The 22934-nt window shown below is 38.8% G+C and overlaps 2 protein-coding genes across 3 annotated transcripts in view; both read left to right on the top strand.

Moving 5' to 3' along the window:
* The window catches only part of KIAA1549L (KIAA1549 like), a 299878-nt gene that overhangs the window by 271945 nt on the left and 4999 nt on the right, over nt 1-22934 (top strand). The window lies entirely within an intron of this gene.
* SPON1 (spondin 1) overlaps nt 1-22934 on the top strand; it is a 361499-nt gene that overhangs the window by 122336 nt on the left and 216229 nt on the right. For both annotated transcript variants that reach the window (XM_052695645.1, XM_052695646.1), the window contains exon 2: nt 7483-7564. The gene's annotated coding sequence lies outside the window, so the exon portion shown is untranslated. The remainder of the gene's footprint in view (nt 1-7482; nt 7565-22934) is intronic.

Raw genomic sequence — 22934 nt, forward strand, 5'->3', positions numbered from 1 at the left:
TGCTGCCCGACTGCACTGAGCTGCACTGGCAGTGCTGGTCTCCTTACGTGTGCTAAAGGTGCAGTTTTGGATCTGTCCTTAGGCTAGGAGATGGCATTGGACTTGGTTAAACAGTGTCCTGCTCAGACAAAGTTGTTCGGGAAGATGGGGATTCCTTTTGCTCTGGATGTTGTTCAGTCTTTTTCCACTGAGCTACAACAGAGCATCGTGCATTTAGCCTTGATTAGCTTCGAGTGCAAGAGAAAATAGGTGTGGTGCAGTTACAGCATGTGCTCAAACTGTTCTTCTCATAGTGTAGTTTGAACGTTTTTCCTCTTGCGTGACAACCATCCTCCTTTTTTCTTCAATGCATTTCTATCATTTTGTCAGCAGGGACCTCAAAGATGATCTGCTTCCAACCCTCCTTCCACGGGCAGGGTTGCTACCCACTAGATCAGGTTGCCCAGGGTCTCATCCAATCTGGCCTTGAATCCCTATGACCAAATAGCTTTTTCCTCCTGTTAAACATTCATAAATCTTCCAGGAACACTTCGTTGTTAACAAGAAGGTCACAAACGTAAGCACAAGTGCGTTGGAACATTCTCTTGAGAAGCAGTGCTGGCTAAGTGCTATAGGGGCTGTCTCACTGTTGCAATCCTAGCAGTGTATTTAGAAAAGGATGCTGTTATGCAGGCAAGTCTAGGAAAATGAGTTTAAGGTGAGGGGGGAGCAGTTAAGGAAAATCAGTGAATTGGTGGGACATCATAAAGTTCCAAAGTTGGGAGAGTTTGATTTTAATGTGCCTGTTTTGTTTTTTTTTTAACCTAAAAGCAAAAAGGGAATATGTGCATTAGAAAACATGCATTGCAAAAAGGAAACACTAAACACTTCAATGGTAGAGCATTAGTGGATGAATTTTGACCTCATATTTTATGGTAGCTCACAGTGATCAAATAACAAGTGGCTATATGGGTAACCAGAAGTGACTTAGTATTAAGGCTTTAAATTATTTGTACGTTCCAGTAGAAAAACCCATCCATTAGCAAATCATGGGTTTAATGTGTTTGGTGCAATAAAGCTATTTCATAAATAAGGTATTGGTGTATTTGTTATAAATGAGAGGCTGTTTTTACATCTGTATGGGAACTGCTGAGTCACGGCCTGAACCTCTGATTGATCACCTGAGGCGAGCCATGAGTCAGCCAGAGGAGCATTGATGAAGGCAATTCACCTGTGCTGCTGGAAGGGGTGGAGCCTGATTGCACTCCCCCTAGACCTATTTAAGAGCTGGCTACCAGTGGGGAAGGATCTTGTCTGGAGATCCCCTCTTCTGGTATTTTCTGTAGGTGAGCTTAGCTTATGGGTAAGCCTTCCATTTATTCTCCTTATTATCTTAGTCTACTTTGCTTAACTCTCTTGTTCTTTTGTGATTATAGCATCTTAATATCCATTGATTATACAACATCAATAGGTGATTTTTCTTCTAGTGTTATGAGCTGCCCCAGTGACTGCAATAAAGGGTGCATTTAGTAAGGACTCCAGAGGGTGAAGGGGGTACGTGTGATTAGAAGTATGTGATGCTTTTTTCCTCAGAAGCAGAGGGCACCATTTCCTTTGACTTGTTCTTAAACTGAGGGTTGTGTTTTCAAGGCTTGTGTTGAACCTGGTGCAATGCATGAGTTTTGTGACTGGATATCTGCATAAACTTTGAGCAGAAGAAGTTCAAAGAAGTAGTATAAATAGTAGTATGATTGATAGAGGAAAAAAAGGAATGATGGAGAAATTACTTACATATCCATAAACCCTCCCTGGGAAATGGGCTGAGATGGACAAGAATGAAACTCTTATTTAATAGCTGAATTGAGTGGGATGAGATGTACAGATATTTCAAGTCACCTTACTGAGGTTGAAAAAAAGTGTATATTGAGACTGAATTGCTACTATAAAAAGCACTGGAATCGATGTGTATCTGAAAGAAATTAAAACTACTGTTAATCAACCCCCCCCCCCAAAAAAAAAAAAAAAGGCTCTTATGAAGGGAATAATTGAATAGGGTGGATAGCAATGGGACAAAGGGGGAATGGCTTTAAAATGAGACAGGGGAGGTTTGGGTTGGATATGAGGAGGAAGTTTTTTGAGCCAGAGGGTGGTGAGGCACTGGAGCAGGTTGCCCAAGGAGGCTGTGGATGCCCCATTCTGGAGGCATTTGAGGCCAGGCTGGATGTGGCTCTGGGCAGCCTGGGCTGCTGGTTGGCGACCTGCACACAGCAGGGGTTGGAACTGAATGAGCACTGTGCTCCTGTGCAACCCACGCCATTCTGTGATTTATGTTGTTATTCTGTTAGTAAAATGACAAGTGCAATGTATGTGTTTGTAAATTGTTGCAATGCAAGAAAAGGAGTAGACTGAATTGACAAGTTGGAATATGTCATGTGCAAGAGAAAGCAATTGTAAGCAGTAATAGATATCATCTGAACTCTGCTCCATGGAAATTCTGTGATTGAATCCAATGGGGAAAATGGATAAACAATCCTGAAAGCAGTGTGCTTTAGGCTCCTCGCCTGCTTGGTAATGTTTAAATCTGTAGGTGTGGGTATGAACTGCCCCAGTTGCTGGGCGTTCTCTTTTAATTCAATATGTAGTTGGATTAAGGCTTTAAAAGAGTTCATTGATTGAAATTGACAGGAAAGAAAAAGTAGCTAAATTCCCCGCATGTTTTGAAATGTTTAGTTTCTGGGTATTAGTTTGCATTCTTTAATCAGTCCTAAATCAAGTAAAACTCTCACAGGGACTTCAGCTTGAATGAAAACTGTGCAATTTGATCCATCGGCAAGGAGATTTTACAGGAAACTGTTTTCTGCAAGCAGAAGAAAATTTATGCAAGAAGGGTCCAAAAAGATGTGAAAATAAGCATCTCTTCTGGAAATAATGAAATGCAAAGTGCGCTTAATTGTGATGTTGGGTGTTCGGCGAATAAGAATATACAAAGAAACAGGCAATCTGAAATGAAAATAAAATGGGAATATTTGCCTCGCATTGAAATGATGCTTGCACATGTTTCTAGTAGACTTGTAGATCTCAAAAAAGCTTCTATCTGGCATGTAGAGTAGTAGTTCTACTTTAATTTTCAGTGACTACTTCTGATGATAGAGGGCTGTAGAGTGAAAAACAAAACTGCTTCCACTCTTGATGCCTGAAGATGCATTCTGAGAGAGACAGAAAAAACCCTTAAAGCACCATCGCTTAGTATCTTCATCAGAATTTAAATTCACAAAGCGTGCAGTATATATGCACACACATTTCTGCTAATAAATTTGTCACTTTGACTAAAATGTGACTACTGTTTAAAAAGCATTCCAGTTTACAGCCTTGAGAGCAAGATTCATTTAACTGCTTTGTTTTTTTTTGGTTTTTTTTTTTGGGTGGTTTGAGTGATCGCTTATTTTGGAATGAGGCACAAGGGGACACAAGGCATGAGGAAGCAAGATGGTTTGCAGAGCTTCCAATACTGTAAGACACGCATTCCCAAGTTTATGAACTCCTGGTTTTGGAGAAATACTGTCAATGAAGGGCACAACCCCTATTTTGAAATACGCAGAATGTGTAGTGGGGAATTATCTCACATAATATGGTGCTGTACTTCATAGGTCTGAAAGTTTTGTCACTTAAAGCACAGGGAAAGTGCAGTCCTGTAAGTTCCAGTAGCACAAATTCCAGAAATGCAGTGATTTCTTTACAGTTTCTGTTGTTTTCATCCCCCCCGTCTCTTTTCCTCCCTTTTTCGACCCTTCATTTATCAGGCTCCATTTTGCAGTGTTTCGAATGATTGGTAACCACATTATTGTTTAAAAATGATCGTCTATTAAAGGTGGGTCTGAGAAATGAATCCCTTAACACTTTCGGAGCATCAAATCACCATTTTGAATTTCTTTAGGACGCTGAATTTAGAAAATGTCATGCATGCAAAGTCTATGAGATGAATGTTTTCTGCAAATGATGTGAAATAGGGTCTTACTGAGCAGGGGGGACATTCTCAGAAACACCATATTTGGTTTAGGGAACATTAAATGAACTTTAAGTTGTTGTATTTACAATTGTTAAATGGGAAATTATTAGTCAAAATGGTGATGATCTGGAGGACTAGTGAAAAGGTTTTATGGTAAACAAGGGAAGAGCCGGAGAGCCTCTTTTAAGGTAATTTTCTTCTGATGAAAACAGCTGTAGAAGTGAGCATCTGACTTAAAATGCCTAGGGTTCTCCTGATCCTATGGTGTGTGATTGGATGATGGTCCTTGCTGTGCATTACCTGGCGACTGGATGATGTAATGCTGCCACAGGATCAAGGCTAGATTTAGGGAAATTCTCCTCCAGTTTTATCAAGCACTGAAGCTGTGTCTTGATCAAGAGCTGTTGAGGAAACTCATGTGTTTCTTTAAAGCCTGTCTGCATAGGGAATGGTTTTTCATCATGTGTTTGTGCATGGGAACCAAAATGGTTATTGAAGAGCACTCGCCTCAAGAGTAAGAGACAAGGATGCAAAAACACAGATTCTCTTCATTTGGGAGAGAATAAGACTGAGAATTGATATGACTGAGATTCACAAAGCTATGAAAACAGGGTAAAATGAATACAGAGAGATGTCTTTCATCAGGTCTCGCAGTATTTGGATTAAAGTGGCACTCTAGCCCAGCAGGGATAGCCTGGTGCTTCTGTATTTTTAAGATTCTGTATATTAAAAATTGCATACCAATATATGAACTGTAGAATTTGTAAGGAGTTGTTTATTTCAGCTGGATTAGTGCTTTGACTTCAATAAATAAAACAGTAGGGTAGGCTCTCAGGAGAGGTGGTTCCAGCCTTGCACGTACAGCAGAAAATCAGCATCCAATAATTCTTCAGGAGATTAGGTGTGGATTAGTGAAGGAAAGATAAGGAATTTTGAGGTGAATTGTGTGAATCTAAATGTGGCAGTGCTGGCAAATTGACGGATACTCTGCTCCCAGCGGCATAGTGATCCGAAATATGATCTTGCTTCTTTACCCCTGCTGCCTGTAGTACCCAAAATAGGACACAGAAGAGGAGGACTGTCATTTTTAAGGCTAATGAATGTTCTGGTAGCTGATAATACAAGGTATTGCTGTGAAAAAGACATTTTCTAGTAGTTGAATAGCCACTGTATACTTGGTGTGCTGTGTAATAGGACTGGGGGAGGCGAGTCAGTCTCCAAGTGGGTATGCAACAAGTGCCTGCTCCACAGGAACCCTGTGCTGCTTTGTCATCAGTAACTGGGGAGTTCTGATGTGCTCACATGACAAGAACCATGTTGTATAAAGGATTGGAATCTACCTGAAGGCTTGCGAAGGATTTCTGTCTCAAGATCCATTGGAATGGTGACACGTTGGAAGCAAGTATTCTGTAGGGGATTCTCAAGCTAAAAAGTTAGCTTGTGTAAGTTTCAATACTAATGAGTAACGTCTGATTTTGTTGACGTACTGCACAATGCATCTTTACAGCATGGCATGTTGCCTCCAAGTTTCTCTAGTCTTGTCTTCATTAAATTTAACCTAAGTTCTGTGAGAGTGGGATCCTGTCTGGTGTTGGGAAGCTGTAAGCAAACTTAAAGCTCAGCCGGTCGCTCCCATCTGCCTCTCCTTGCTGTCTGTACTTGCTGTGCAGTAGTTTTATCCTTCCCTAAGGCATACTAATTTCTGTGTTGTGGCTTTGGTTTATTATTATCTGATGCTCTGAAGCACTGGGTCAGACAAGAGAGCTGCATCAACTGGAAAGTGACTTGTAGCAGCATTTTTTGCTTTTGCTGATTTGAGATTTGCCTGATAAACTGAGAGCAGTGGCTATAGTGAGTGTGCTGCATGGTTCAATGTGTCTGTTGCAGGCAGGGGGAATATTCCAGCTTCCTGTGATTCACTGTATGTCACAGATTTTGGTTTTATTAATTTTTTTTTTAAATGTTAATGTAGGTATTTGTCATTGAAGAGCACATGATCAAAAACTCATATTAAAATAAAAAAAAGTGTCTGAACTGAGGTTGTGACTGTATTTAAATAGATTTTATTTATTGTAAGTTGCAGAGAAGATCCTCTGCAATGGCAGTTCAATTAATTTTATTAGAAGGATAAATAAGCAGTTTTGTTTCCTTTATCAACTGTTTTCCCAATGGGTGTAGAACTCCTGTTCTTACAGTGAAACCACTACGAAGGGGTACTCAGAATATTTTTCAGTTGTGACAGAAAGATTTCTGATCTCAAAACAGTGATTCTGCTTCAGAACGAAACCTGGAAGTATTACTGGTGCTGGAGGACAACTGGCACCTGATGGCACGTAACTGAATCTGATGAATGTTGACATGACAGTGCTTAAGATCTTAGGCTGAAAGAAATGCTGAACATATAAGCAGATATTATTTTGCCAACTATGAGAGTACTGGGATGGTTTTTAGAAAATGCGTAACAGGAACTCAATCCTAATAGAGCGGGGGATAGCATCTGATAGCATCCTTGGAGTAACTGTTGTTCTAGAGGAAAAAATACTCTGGATTCTAACATAACATCAATTAGAAATGTGAGAGAATTCCTGAACTGTATCACAGAGCAGACAAAGGGCTTAAGGTCCTTCCCTGGACATTGGCGAAAGTGATGTGAAGCACCTGGAAACATCCAAGAATTTAAGGCAGGAATTGGAAGGCAAACAATCCTAAAAGAGTAGCTGCAGTTCCATTGTGAGACCACTGGTGGTCCTGGGTTTTGCCTTTCTTTTGTGGCAGTATATGGCAGTGTAATTTTTCTGGCTGTTCCCCAACAAATGTCTATAGCATTTTGTAGTAATAACTCTGTGTTTTCTCTTATCTGATACACGGCCTAACTAAATAGAGGGCTATAAATACATGGGTCACAGTGTGAGAGAAGTTGTCAACACATGGCTAGATTGATAATCTACAGAAAGGCAATAACGTGGCCCTGGGGGGTAGGTGTCATGAGTCTAGAAGTCATGCCTGAGAAGACAAGGAGACTTGGTTGGTGGGGGGGGGAAAAAGTAGAAATGGTTGTACATCATATTGTTTTGTTCTTCAAGAAGAATAAAGGCAAGTATATGACAACTGTAGATCCATGCACATTGCACCTATTTTCTACTAAGCAACGATGTTTCAAATAACCTGCTACTTCAGGCTGGAGTGCCTTGTAAAAGCAGAATTATTTCCTGCAGCTGTGTTATGGATGTTGAGAATCGTGTGATTCTGTGACTGCCAGTCTCATTAGAGGCTCTATGGAGATCAATAATTGGTATGACAAATTATGTTTTCATGCTGGAAAACAGATGTCTCATAGGCTTCTAATTAAAAAATAAATAAAAAAAGCTTTCCAGAAATCAGGGAAGATTTGTTACAGATACATTTTACATTTCAATTAAATAATTCACTCTGTCAAGCTTTGAGTTGTAAACTCTCATGTGCGTTCTTTAGTTAGTATTCTTGTTTTCTTCTTTCAGCCCTCCATGCTTGTGGATTGAAGCCCTTTTCTGAGCAGCATCCTGCCAGCAAGGCTGTACCAACTTCCATTTCTGTGTCCAGGTAATTTTTATGTGGGAAGATTTGTGACTGATGGAAACACATTTGAGGAGTCAGTGGGCTTCCCTCATGTTATGTCCTGCTGCAAATAAAATTGGAGCAGGGGTAAATGTGGATGATCAAGATGGTCCTCCTTCCAGACTGGACACAGCCCTGTGCAAGCAGCTTCCTTCTTTGTGAAGAAGGTAGGATTAGGTAAAGACATAAATTAGGCTATGATTTAATATTTTCTTAAATCTGAAGAACATCTGTAAGGCTCCTGTTTGCTACCACTTGAGAATGCCTTTCATGGGAACTGAAATCCTCTCAAATGTTCTTTACAGCCTACAGACCTAGTCTTGGTGCTGCAACCAAGTAGGAACCAACCATGTTCTTCCGTGTGCTTGAGCAGGTGATATTTAAACCAGAAAAGAGTAGCTGTTTGCCCTCACAGTTTCAGGGGAGACACTCATATGAATAAAAGGATATTCTGTGGCACAGGGGCATACTTCTAAAAAAAATTAATTTATGAGAAAAAGAAGAGTTTGAAAATAAAGTCCTGGAGTGATGCAATTCATTGTTATAGCCTTTACTAAAAATATTACTTTGAAGTTAATTCTCATGGAAATATTGGTTAAAGTTGCATGTTCTTCCATAAGGGTAATGTATGATTTTGTTAGCTAAAGAACAGGCCATTAACATTCAATGCCAAAGTCATCATTTTTGTAGAAAGTAATGTAATTACATGCTGTCCAGCTAGGGAAAGGGCACGTGGCCAGAAATGCATGGGTTATCATCAAGATGTCAGGTGTTCCTCCGTGCTGAGAATCCCTCATCCAGACAATGTTCTGTTTGAGTGCATTTTAATGAGCACTGCTGAAGCTGTGAACGATCTGTCAGCACTTTTATTAGGCATCTTATTATTAAAGAGTTTATAGCTTGGCTGTAAAACCTTGCTGTGGGCTAAAACTAGTTAAATAATAGTTTCAGAGAACTGTTTGGTGCCAAATTTAATTCAGATAGCTTTAGGCTTTTTTCCATGTTTGTATCAGAAGGCAATATGCAAGTTCTGATTGAAATCTTTGGAAGTATGGCAAGATAAAACACAAATGGCCTAGATCTGAAGCCTTTCTCATAGCAGACAGTAAGACAGCATAGTATTGTAGAATGTGTTTCATGTATAACTGTGCACAGTGGCTGCAGCAGTGGGCTTAATGTTTCGGAGCGGAAGATGAAGACCACAGTAAAACAGAATCCTGTTTTGTCTGAGCTGGGTCTTTAAAATCAGAGCTACCCTGAGGCTGGCTGTGAAAAATGTAATTGACTAGCTCTGACAGGAATAATGACTTAATTTAAAACAAAAACTATTAATTTGAAATGCTACTTTCACGTTACTTTTTTCCACGTTGTACGCAGTAAACAGCTTAGCAGAGCAATTAACTTGCAAGGCTCTTGTTTGTGGAACAAGCGCTCTCATTTCGCACATCAGCATTCACAGTTTGGTACAGATTTTCTGCCAAGTCAAAGCAAACACTTCAGGAGGAGGTGGCATCAAATAGTGCACCGTGTTATTGCCACTTCAAGACTTCGGGTGTGGAAAGGTATTATTCTTTGACTTTATAAACATTGCTGGCAGAGAAGTTGCATAAACCTGTAGCTAAAGAATCTAAGCTTAGAAAGATCAAAGAGGTAAAGAACAGCAAGTGGTGTGCGAAGTCCTACTGATGTTTGTTTTGTTTCAGTCCGGCATGCAGTACAGGTCGCATCAGTAATTCTCTGTCTGTCAGTGGCTGCCTGTCACAGGCGGATTCTGGAGGGTGAAAAATTGGCCTATTTTCTTGTCAACAGAGCTGTGTCTGGAGCAACTTTTCTAAAGTGATCAGTCTACCTGGGCAAACGTGCTGGAGAGATCTGTTTGTTTGGGAAAGCAGCTTTGTTGGGCAGCATTGTCACTGATCGCATGCCCCCAGGCTGTGGTCTGTCTGATGTCCACTGAGCTGTGCAGTGTGAAGGTAGCTGTGGGCAGGTTTTATGAGCTGCCTTTGTTATGGTTTTTGGTTCTTTAATACGTGCATGGAATTCAAGGAAGAATGTCAAAGCCAGGGGAGTTCCTCCTTTGTTGTTCTCATTTGCCTTTCTTCTTCATTACTTCAGCTGTTTACCAGCTATGGCAGCTGATGTGTGCCGATTATAATGCAAAACCGATGAGTCACCTTGCAAATACTCTCAGGCTGCTTCTGTGGAGCATAAGCATAAATACCATTTTCTACCAAAAGCTCATCTATAATGCTTTTTACACACTGGAAAATTTTTGTATTTAAAAAAAAAAATAGCAATGGGTGAATTTGGGATGGAACCTAAGCATCTCAGTTAAGAGTTGTACTCTAAAAACGAAATACTAGTAATTAAGCTATTCATTTTTAATCAGGTATTACAGCTTTTCTAAATATTGGACAGTGTAAGAGTATTTACAGTTTATCTACAGTTCTTTCATTTGATCACAGTGAAGAGTCCTCTCTGGTGATTTTCAGTTTGAATCATTAATATCTGCAGGTTATTACTATTGATGAGTTTTCAGTAGATTTATGAGAAGACTGGACTAGATGAGGGATTCGGAGAGATTTAGTTCTCTTTATTCATTGGGAAAACTTGAAAGATGATACCAAATTTTGAGAACCTCTTGGAAGTAAAGCCACTGGCATTTAGGCTTTAGAATGTATCTCTCTGCCTGTCTTGGAAGAGGACGAGAAAAAACCCTTGTTTGTGGAAACATCTGGGGCAGCTGCACTTGGCTTCAAGTGTGTGGTTCAGGGTACTTGTGCACTGAGAACGGAACATGTGTTAGCTGAATTGCATGGCTTGCAGGAGTTTAATCTGCAAGATGAGTTTTTACACTGGCGGTGTGTGGACAGAGCATTTTTTTTTTGTGCTGTGTAGTTGAACATAATATACCTTTCAGTACTTGTTTCACATAGCTTAATTTTTAGAGAGGAGATGGCTCTAAAATTTTTGGTGTCCTTGTAAAAGTGTCATGGATGCTTAGCTGCTGTTTCTTTCTGTGAATATTTATTATTTCACTTAAATTCCTAGCAAACTAAATGTGAGGACAGTGGACATAAAGACTTGCTGCACGAATTTCAGGTACAGACAATATAGATAAGTGTATCTAAGAATGTAATTTAGTCTACAGCGTTAACTAAGGCTTTTTTGAAGTTCAAACCACGACTCAGTGCTGGGTTTCCCAACAACTGCTGCTGATGCTCAAAGATATTTTGACGTGGGCTTCTAACTTCAAGTGGTCACCGTAGCGTTTATGAGTAAACAAGATTTTGTCTGAGCTGATGGCGAAGGGATGCTGACTTAATAACTGTGTGTATCTAAGCTAGAGCAGTGGGTACAATTAATCCTTCTAAGAAACTCACACACGTGGCAGTGTGTGCTGCAGCTTTCTGGAAGCTGACTGTCTCCCCAGCTACTGATTAAGCAGAGCACATGAAGTCCAGACTCAAAAGAGCCAGTGATCTCTTGCTCTGCATGTGGCAAACAGTTTTTTAAAGTTGAGAAAATCCTGTCACTGTTGATCTCTTTAACCCCTTTTTGGCTTCCATGAAGCCTACACAACAACTTAGAAAACAGAGGGATGGCTGGCATACAGGGTGATCACATCACCTGTGCCTCCTTAGGCCACCACACCGAATGGGCAGGGAAATCTATGATAACACTAAATTTTTGTTTCAAAGCTCAACTTCATGGGAAAGTTCTTTGATGAATTTTTAAACGGTCTCCCAGAAAATCAGGAATAGCATTTGTACTGTCAGTTACTTTTTAAAAGTTTGTTAATGAGTTCCTGGTACTCTTTCTCCAATTAATTGTTCTTATTGGATGAACTATAACTTCAAATGTGAATTTTTCATAACTTAGGTGCTTTCTTATTGCAGACGTGAGACTGAATTGTAAGAAAATTCAAGTACATGTTTGAAAAGCGAATGTTCATAGAATACGCATACATTGAGTTAAATGCTTTAGTCTTGACATTAAAATAATTGAATTGACTGAGGTAAACAAATGTTGCTCTGGGTTTAAGTAAATTCTCGAGGCATCAGCTAAATATCTCGTGTTATTGCAGATCTTTATCCTGTCTTTTATGAGAGTGGTGAAACAAATGCTTTGCTTTTCAAAGCAATGAAATAAATTCTTCCAGTGAAATGATGTAAAAAGGGAGGTAAAAATGGTGTTCTGTTCTGTATGTACCCTAGTGGCTGCTAAGGGAATGGAGAGCAGTTAGTCAAAGGAAATCCGAAAGAGAAATAATGAGAGTACTCAGAAAAAGGAGAAAAAAAATATGCCTAAGAGTTTTTATGTTAGACTGTGAGGAAAAGTAGAATGGAGACAGAGGTCAATGAGCAGTACACAAACTACCATGCTTTCAGATTACAATAATTTTGGTATTATCTACACTGCTTATTTAAAAGAGCTTATTGGATTCATTCGTAATTCTAAACCTTTTCTGTTCTTAATTGTTAGATTGTTTAAACTTTAATACCTGTAGTTATGCATCCACTTGGGTATTCTGAAATATCTCTATTCTGCCAAAGTATTGTTTAGTAAGTCCTGTTGGTGACAATTGGACTATTCCTCTTCCTATAGCTCAGGAGCTGACAAAACCCTTTAGTTTAACAAGTGTGACTTCGATATATCACACTCCATTGCATTTCATCCGGTTATCCCATTTTACAGATAGAGATTTCAGTCAACAAGTAGATTAAGTCAATTAGTCTGGGAGACTGAACTTTATACAATACACTGAATAGCAGAGATCAAGATGCTGTTTCTGTCAAGTACCTGCAGCAAACAAATACTTGAGTGGGAATTGCCTGGGTGCTCATAGAATAGGTTAGGTTGTCAGGGACCTCAAAGATGATTTACTTCTAATCTTTTCCCAGTCACCAGAACAGTCTGCCCAGGATCCCATCCAACCTGGTTTTGAATGCCTCCAGGTATGCAACACCCACAGCTTCTGTGGACAATTTGTTCCAGTGCCTCACCATCCTCTGAGTAAAACAATTTCTTCCTAAAGTGTAATGTAAATCTCTCATCCTTTCATTTAAAGCTATTCCCCCTTGTCCTATCACTCTCACACCACATAAAAATTCAGCTTCCTTCCAGTAAGCTCTTCTCAAGCACCGGTAGGCCACAATGAGATCTTACCAAAGCCTTATCTTTTCCACGCTGAACTAGCCCTTCCTTCAACCTTTCTTCACGGGAGAGGTACTCCAGCCCTTTGATCATCTTTATGGCCCCTTCTGGACCTGCTCCAATAGTTCTGCATCTTTCCTGTATTGAGGGCCCTAGAGATGGACTCAGTACTCCAGATAGGGCATCATCAAGAGTAGAGGGAGACAATCCCCTCCCTCTGCCTGCTGGCCACTCCTCTGTTGATGCAGCTCAGGATACTTGTTGGCCTTCTGGGTGGAAAGGGCGTGCTGCTGGCTCATGTCCACCATGATGCACAAGTCCTTTTCCATATGGCTCAATACTTGTATTTGGGATTGCTTCAACCCAAGTGCAACACCTCGCACTTGGCCTTGTTCAACTTCATTTGGTTGTCATTTGCTCATTTTTCAAGTGTGTCCAGGTCCTTCTGGATGGTGTCCTCCCTTCTAATGTGTCAACTGCACCACTCAGCTTGATATTATTGGCAAACTTGCTGAGGGTACTCTCAATCCCACTGTCTGTGTCATTGATAAAGATGGTGAAGAGCACCAATCCCAAGATGGACCCCTGGAGGACACCACTTGTGACCAGTCTCCACTTGTCTATGTTGCTGTTGACAGCAACCCTCTGACTATGACCATCTAAACAATTATTTACCCACCAAATAGTCCATCCTTCAAATCCATCTCTCTCTAATTTAGAGATCAGGATGTAGTGCAGTACCATGTCTAAGGCCTTGCACAAGTCCAGGTGGATGACATAATTTGCCCTTCCTTTGTCCACCAATGCTGTTGCCCCTTTGCAGAAGGCCACCAGATTAGGCAGGCATGATCTGCCTGTTGTTAAGCCCTGCAGTGTTTTTCTTGGATCACCTCCTCGTCTCACATGTGCCTTAACTTTTCCAGAAGGATCTGTTCCATGATTTTTCCAGGCACAGATGTGAAGCTCACTGGTCTGTAGTTCCCCGGGTCTTCCTTTCTCCCTTTCTTGAGTATAGGAGTGATATTTCCCTTTTTCCAGTTGCTAGGGACTTCATCTGGCAGCCGTGCTTTTCAAATATGACGGACAGTGACTTGGCAACCACATCAGCAAGTTCATTCAGAACCCTTCTTGTTTTCCATGTCCCTCACCAAGTTCAATACCATCTCTTCCTTGGCTTTTCTTGTCCTGTCCCTGCATGAGGGATACATATTCCCTTTTAAAATTTGTTAGTTCCAGTTTTCTCTTAATCTGATTTCTCATTGAAGAGGGTGCCTGACAGCTGGAATTGTTCTTAAATTTTCATTGTGAATAGGATGTCTTGAAATAACAGTGGAATCCTCCACAGGAAACAAAAGTTAAGGCTTTTTGATTCTTTTTTGAGAGCAGAGTCCATGCTTGTCCTTTTGCTGTTGTTTTTTTTTTTTTTTTTTTTATAATCAAGGGCTTCTGAGTTTATTTTAGGTAGGTCTCTCTACCACATTCTTGTTACTCCCATCTTCATTAGATCTCTTAACACAACTGCAGCTGACGTTTTGTTCTTACTCTCTGCTTTTACTTGTGTTTAATTTGAGTGGAGTGACATTATAGTACTTAGCTGGATTCCCTTTGTCTCAAATTCTTCCCATTTTTCCAGTTTCCCTGACAACTTCCAATGAAATACTCTGTTAAAGGGTTTTCTGAGTTCATTTAAAAGATATTGCACTTGGAGTAGAAAAACAAGCTTGCTAGAAAGAAAACAAGAATGCAAATACATGTTAAATTTCTTTACCTAAAAGCTTATAGGGGCTCCTTTTTCTAGCAGTGATATAATGAAACTACACAGTAGAGAGAGGGACGTAGTATGTGAATGTTCACTGTGATCATAAGGCAGAAGACCATCCAGAGAAAAGGAAGATGGCCTTGAGTTGCAGATTTATGTTCAAATCTACGTTTTGTTGTTGTTTGGTGGCAATAAGAAGGTCTTAAGTTCGGTCTTAGAAACGAGACCTGAAATTTCATTAGCTTTTCTTCTTCCTGGTGCTTCACCAGAGATTGCAGCGTGGTGATATGCGTTGCTCCTGAGAGAAAAGATTATCTACATTTTGACAGAGGCAAGGAAAAGAGCAAATGTTGCATAGACTGCCTTTATGAGAGAGTCGTGGAATCCTGTTGCTTTGCGAATATCTACAGCTTCAGATGAGTTGGCATCAGCAATTTCACGTTTTCCTGAGTTACTCTTGGTTTTTAAGGAGAAAGGAAAATGGCTTTGTGACACAGTTAACCTCCATGCATCGTATTTCAGGCACTGCCAATGTTACGTGAATGATGCTAAGCTTAGTAAAGCAGGTATTGAGCCATTTCCCTGCACAGTAATAGACAATTTGCTCTCACTGGATGGAAGAAAAAGTTTCTTAAAGTACTTCAGGTACATAACTTTAAACACTTAATTTTTAAGAACTTAGAAGTACTTCTGGCAACAAGTAACTTTATTAGAAGACAAGATCGCGGTATGAGAAATTAGGGTTTGGTTTTTTTACGTTAAAAATGTTTCGAGTTTTTATCCATTTGAATTATGACAGCCACTTCACAGAAGACGAATTTGAAAAGATAGAGAAAATATTCGTGTCAAGAAGTATATTTTAAATATGAGTATAGCAAGTAGATGCGTATACCTTCACTGCATCTATTCTCTGTGCGTTTTCTTATGTCCCCATTCTGTCAGTCTGCAGTCTTAAACAAACAGATCCAAATGTCACTGATATTTTTGCTTAAAAGACAGAATCTGTAACCTTTCAGGGAGTATATTAATAGCTGCAGCAGCTTGCTATAAACAATCTCAGCATTTTCCTTATGCATGAAATAAATCTCTTCAAATTTTCTTTTCTTGTTAAAAGACGTTGTTAAATTAAATGATGCATTATTAATAAGCGTTGTTTTAAATTGAACCTAGGAAACTTAATGCTCTGTATGATCTATTGCAAAGAATAATCTACACTTAATTTCTGCAGTCTTTCTGCAGTTCTCTCCTGTTTATTGTTCACATGGCTGATTATTTTAGCTTGATTTTGACTGTTTGCTCATTCCTTTGTCTATGTATGCACATGCAAATATGCATCCTGCTCTCTTGCACTCAAAAGATTCTACCATTACCTTCTTAGATTTCTCTGCTATCGTTCTGAATACCTGTCCAGCTAGATTTCTTTGTTTTCCCCTACCTTGGGGGTAAAATGGACAAAAGTCTTGAATGAGGCAGAAGTGGACTGTGGCAAAGGGAGCACAGCTGCATTTCCTTCTTCACTGAAGGAACATGTCCTGAAGCATTGCTGCACTGAGTACTGCAAGGTTGTTCTTAACCTGGGCGCGTGCCTGTTATGTCCTATGGTGGTAGAGAGGGACTTCAGTATATGCATAGAGCAAATTTTTGTGTCTGCATCCTAAGCTTTTCTGATTCTTACCAATTTTATTTAAAATTCCTGAATGAAAAAGTGGATTATACAGGTATTTTTCAGTTAGACTGGCCTGTGTTCTGAGAGATGACAAACTTCAGTTTAAACCAGATGCGCTGAGAAGCATCAAGACTAAACAAAGGGGCTTACCATTTGTTTTTATTTCTTAAAAAACAAACAAACAAACAAAACAATCCTCAAAGCATCTTAATTTGTTAATTATGTATATTAATACATAATAATCTAGAAAGATTGCTGAATTCAAAGACGCTGCTCCAGTGCCCTGTGGTTTGGGGAGTTATTTAGAGGAATAAACACAGTGTAAGCTTTTCCTATTCCTATAGCACTGCTTGGGCCTTTTTTTAGCCTCTGCTGAGGTGTAGTGCCAAGCCAGGTAGATCTTTGGCCAGACACATATACGTCGTTGTGCAGAGGCTTGGGAACAAGGTCTTTATTGCATAAGAACTTCAGTGTGAAATACATGAGAGAATGTGGTATATTGAAAGATCTATAAGCTTTGTATCTACTCTCTTCATGTAATGTTACTGAGATACATCATGTCTTTTTTGTATCTTATTTTCTTTCAAACGAGTACCACTTTCTCTCCGGTGATGTTGTAACAAAGGGGAATTGCTTAGGAAAAAAAAACAATTTGTGCAGTAATGAGAACTTATATTTGGCCTGAACTGGCAGTCATCTTTTAAATTGATTGGTTTCAGTATATGACAGTAGTGTTTGCAGAATGATGACCTGATGATAAATTTGCTGCACGAGTTAGACATTGAATACTTCCGTGTTTTCTGTAGCCTCATATCTTCTCAGTTTGGAAGAAACTTCTTCTCTGGATGTTAACTTACATTTTCAGTTCTGGTTTTCCAGAATATATACACTGCCTTGCATCTTTTGGGTTCAGTCAGTGACCACTGCATGTACGTACACAGAAGATCAAAGATGTATAATAAATCAATTTATCTTATAAATGGAGGACCCCGATGTCTTAGTGGAAGTTAAAAAAAATTAATAATTTAAAAATCTAATAAGAAATGTTGCTAATGGTTTTGTTCTTTTCCTTTTTTGAAAGAATGTAACATATGCTTGAACAGCTTTCATATAGGTGTCTGTGTGTGTGGATGCTTTGAAAAGGTACATAGAAAATGTTACATAGCTAAAATAAGACTTAAAATATCTGTGTAGCATTCCAATAGTCAACAGAAATCTAAGATATATTACTATATCCTTCGACTCTTTCCTCTAATATATAGTTCTGAATCCACATTCTACAGGTTATCTTTCAAAACCATTTGTGAATACGTCAGTGCCTGGTGGTGAAATTGATCGTGCAACGATACAGCTTTATCTGTGATGCTGTAGCTGAGATAATTGCTAATGCAGAGGCACGGTGCTGCAGTGGGCTGACGCTGCCAGCGCTGCCAGCGTGAGACTAGGAGCTGCAGCAAACCTGGCACTCTCGGGCTAACCCTCATATGCAGCACCCAACTGCTGTGCTGTGGGAGATGCACCCCATCTGCTGTGCTCTGCTCTGAAAGCAAGGAGTGATTTTGCTGGGGAGAGTGGCACAGTGCTGAGGGATTCTGAAGGTGCTTGAAGCAAGTGATGTATTCTGGGTTCTGGCTGAGCTGAATGTCTGGCAGTGAGTCTGGCGTGAAGGCATTGTGCTTCAAAATACATTACTGTACAACCAATTTTATTGTGGGAGCTGTTAGGAATCTATATTAATGTTTAGATTTTAAATGCATCTATCTTATGGTGCTCAGGACGATACATTTATGCCCCCAGATTTCTAAAGAAGTATTCTGGCACTCTTATGTAATATTTAGCAATCATAGTAGGGATTTTTCACAAGTAAATAGGTAATTGCAGTTGTACCAGGCTCTGGTCAGCAAATTCTTCTTCTCGCTACTCTGGAGCTGAAAATAAATTTTTCTTTTGAATAGATGATGTTGTTTCATTTCAAACAAGGCATTCCTGTAGGTGAAATTTCAGAACAAAATGAGGGATGGGACCATGGTGAGTTCCTTTATCCCACAAAACTTACAGTAAGATGGGGCTAGTGTAACTTACTGAGAGTTGGATGCTGTAGTACAAGAGGCTGCTGCTTCCTGTTCTGAGTAAGAAGTTGAGCTCTTAAATCTTAGTTTCCTGAGTACTCTAAACAAAATAATCTCAACTTTGAGACTGTGGGTCCTTTCTCTTCATAGCTTTTGCTTAAAACCCTTAAAAGTATCAAGTTAGTCTTAATGTGCCATCTCAGATGATTGTGTAAATCAGGAAAACAATTTCCTACGTCTAACACTGAGTATTTCTTTTGGTATGAAATCTAGCAGCATTTTGCTCTTGATGTCCAGCTGTGTAAATCTGTTGTTTGAAAGTGGAAGCTTTGCATTAAGCAATTGGATACTAAGGTTTTTAAAAGTAAATGATGTGAGCTTTGTAACTCTTGTCTTATTCTGTCAGTCAATTCTTTTGATTAAATGACAAATTTTCTTTTGTACCAAGCTTTCTATTTAACATAAGAGTTTTGTATTTTTAAGATTTCAGAGTAGACTTTTTCAAAAATTACTTCAAGCTGTGCATCTTTGACAATTTTCGTTACCCTACTGTTTATCGTGGAGGTCTTTCTTTTTGTCTAAGTATGGATGGCCACAAATTGTCAGTCAGTAGAGGATGTAACCTGGAGTAGTGTGCTCAATGTAGGACTCCCATTAAGCCACGCTTCCATATTCCTTTGGGAATTTTCTTGGCTCTATTACTAAAGATACGTTTGTTCTTTTTGCCTTCTTTGAGTTTTATTTCCAAATTGAATAACGCTTCTCTTCTAAATTCTAATTTGGTTTACATTATTCTTAAATTTCTTTTTCCCACTACTCCTTGATTATGCAGCTCTTCCATCAAATGTGTTCTTTGTGGTCTTGAAATGTAAGTTCTGCTAAGCGTATTGCTTATGGACTGGAAAGGAGTTCTTAACAGTAATAATTAAAAAACCCCAACCAGTTACTCATCTTGTTTAAAGCAGACAGACTATGATATGCCCATGAGGTGTTTCTTAGCATCTAATGTGCCATCCAAACACTAAAAATACAAAGCATACATCATGTGATTAACTATACATTAATTTATCTGAGGAGTGAAACATTTTCTTGACTGAAAATTATGAGAAATCTATTAAATGCCAGCAGAAAAAGAATTTCCTATGAGTCCTTATCAAAATCCTATGCTTTTGAGATTTAGTGTTTGGTTTAGGAATTACATGTCCCAGTCATTTAAATCCACCCATCACCAATATACTTAAACCTTGCTCTTGTAATATTTGCACATCTTTTGGGCCAGAATTCAAGAAGAATGTAAGCTGTCTTCTGAACAACTCCTGTCTGCCTTCCTCATTGCTGGAGCAAGCACAGTACTTTGATGCAGGGAAACAGTAAAAAATATATATAGCCTCTTTCTAAACCATCTCCTATAGCTTTTTTGGAAAATCACTGTAGTAGAGAGGTATTGCACGTATAGTAATATTTTTTAAAAAAGACATTTTCTATTTGCACATTATTTTTAGTTCATCATGCAGTAATGCGTGATGCAAGAAATAACAAGGCACAGTGAAGTAGTTCTGTTGTAAACGACTCTGTTGTAATGTTTTTTTATTCTTTTGTTTTAGTTTTACCTATTTCGTTAATGTGAAAGCAGAGTATTTACCAGAGTTCAAAAAATCCTATTATAGAAGTATGTATAATAAATTAGCTAGATTTCAGTTAGCTTTCTGTTTGCATGTGAAACTGTCAAGGCTTTGAAAATTGAGGGCTTAATATGTGAGCAAGAAAGGCAATAAAACTAAAGTGTTAAAGACCTTTGTTTTCAGGTCAGCCACTATTTCCTTCTGTTTGAGCTCTGTAGAACTAACAGCAAAGAGAAATAGCTTCAGACTGCCCTTTGAACCGTAACAGAGGCGTGCAACTGAGGCTTGGGGTAAGCATATGCTTAGCAGGTACTCTAGGGCTTAAATGCATCCACACCGTGGTAATCACCCTTTTCCATGTCAGTGGGTCTGTTTTTCCTTTTTCTTTGACTTGTCCGGTTCTTGTTTATTTGCTTTAAACTATACCTTTAAGAGCTTCCCAGGCTGCTGAATTCATCCCATGTTCTCTTCTTCAGCAGTCCAAGGTAACTGCCACCTTCTGCCATTTGGTTTTCTGAAGTGGTGCTAGAATTTCTGTAGGATGCTGTTCAGCTTTTGCGGGTTTTAGTCTCACTAACTGAGAATTTCTCAGTCAAATGTATTTAAAAAGAATGATGCTCGCTTACAGCCATCTAGATATCGTAGATGATGTTGGCAAATGTTGACTCATTTATTAATGTATCAAATATACTCTGCTGATATCTAATTCTGCCCTACTTGTTTTAATTATGTGGACATTTTTCAAACTTGCAAAGCCCCATTTGATTTGGTATCTGCTTTTCTTTTGTGGATTTATTAGCATTTCTTCAGGTTCACTAGTAAACTAACGGCCATGTTTCTCAAACCCTTGTTTTCATCAACAGTTCATCTGAGCAGTATCTTTCCTGTGTCGTTTTTGTGCCCTTGTGATTTTATAAGCATTGTCTTTAGACCTTATGAAATGTCCTTTCATGTTTTCTTGGGCGTTTGCAGGCGTATTTAATAACTTACCCCTTGAGCTTTCTTGAAAGAAATAAATAGTTAAATCACATGGCTGTGTATATGAAGTATATGGTACTTATTCTGTGAAAGAAACTGAAAGGAAATTATTCAGCTGCATTGTACTCCAACATTACATCAGTCTGCATCCTGTGATATATAGCAATTGTGGAACAAATGATTGAAGCTTAGGAAAAAATTATACTGGATTAGAATTGATTCTGTCATTATAATTGAGTAAGATAGATACAGAAGATTTACAAATGCAGAACTACAGACTTGCTAAAGTGTAAAATCATTTAATTGATGTTGCTATCAGTTTCTCTGGAATTGAGATATAACTTTGTGTTGTTGTTGTTTTCTAATGTCACTTTTGCCACAATTTTGTTATTTGATTAGTTTGTAGAAGATCAATCTTTTCCTTTTGTGCTTTTTGGGGGAAAAATACTTGCTGCAAAAAAGCTAAAATATGTATCGTTGGAAGTGCGTGTGCATTTTAAAAGGAGTGATTAATCATACAAACGATATCAATGCCTGCCTTGTCTTTGTTGTTTTCCTCCTCTCCCACCAAATAGAGATCTATTCCCTAGCCTCCATCTTCCTTGTCTGAAAAACTGTTTTGTTCAGCACAGTTGTCAATGAATGACATGTTTGTCATTAGACATTATCCACATATCTTTCTTTTTACAAAATGTTACTTCCTTTCTTCTCTTGGGTTTCACGTTGTCTTTTCTTTGGTGATTGCTTTTATGAATAAATGATTTTAGTCTTTTACATTTCGGCTGGAAACTGTTTTCTATCATCAGACAACGTGAAACATTCAATGTTTTAAAAAATGTACAATACTTTGGGTGTAATTAGTGTGAAATACTAACTAAAAGTAAATCCATAGGTTGTATAATACCATTTTGTAATGAGTGAAAAAAGTGTGCATTTTTACATTAGGAATAGCCATGGAAACCAAGTATATTGTTCTCTTCAAAGACAAGTTATGGAAAAAACATATTAGCTTTGCTGAAATCCTTGGAAAGATTTTAGAGAGCTGCATACCAGGTTAATCTGTGTTGAGGGATGACAACTGAAAGACATCTTCTTACAGGAGGTCTTGCACATCTTGTGCTTGAAATTTATAGATCCTTTGGAGGTACTTGGGAGGTTAGAATGAGGAAAGCAGCAGAAATAAAAATAAAACATTTTTAGCATTTCCAACTGTATTGCTCTAGTCACTATTAGTTTTATTTATGAGCCTATCAGACCCAAATGCATACTCACTTTTACCTGTGACAAACTGGCAAGTGGGATATAAAAATGAAAGATTTTTTCCCTTTGCTGATGGCTAAAGAATCATTGATCTTCCTTAAACTAACATTAATCTTAGAAAGGCAGCAAGAAGCTTATAGGTCTTTCATGCAAGCTGAACGTGGTAAATTGGAAAACAAGAGAAAGATCCTTTTGTGCGTATTCCTTACCACTGGGCATATTTTATAACACCGGTTGCCACCTGATTATAGCTTTTATTTGATTAAAGTTTCATGTTCAGAGCACATCTATGGCATGCTTTAAAATAATTAGCTTAGGCAGTAGGATGCAAAAACTGACGAGAAAACTGGACTTACTTTGCTGAATAGGTCATTAATAGAAATAATGTTTGGATGTGGTGCTCAGGGAGGTGATTTAGCAGAGGATTGTTAGTTCCAGCAGTATGGTTAGGTTGTGTTGGACTTGATGATCTTGAAGGTCTTTTCCAACCTGAGAAATTCTATGATTCTATGGAATTTTAGAAAATACTCTGAAATACTCAATACAGCAATCTCTAGTGAGAAGTTCCAAAGTAGTGACAGGCAGTATCATATTTGCTCAGCAGATCAAGTAATTTAAAAGAGCAGTGTGGTTATATTTCAGCTTTCTGAAATCAAAGTAACCTGACTTGGGACTATGATATGTGGATATTTCTTGGGACTAGACTGGATGTTTTGAATCCCAGGTCATCTGAATTCCTTTCTATGTATTTCCCAATCCTCAGCTCTGCATGAAAACTTTAAGTAACCTGTGATGGCTGCTTTGCTATAGTGAAGATGGACTTGCTTTGGTAAAATTGAATTTG

Source organism: Tympanuchus pallidicinctus, unplaced genomic scaffold, assembly GCF_026119805.1.
Source record: "Tympanuchus pallidicinctus isolate F22 unplaced genomic scaffold, pur_lepc_1.0 scaffold3, whole genome shotgun sequence".
Classification (NCBI taxonomy): Eukaryota; Metazoa; Chordata; class Aves; order Galliformes; family Phasianidae; genus Tympanuchus; species Tympanuchus pallidicinctus.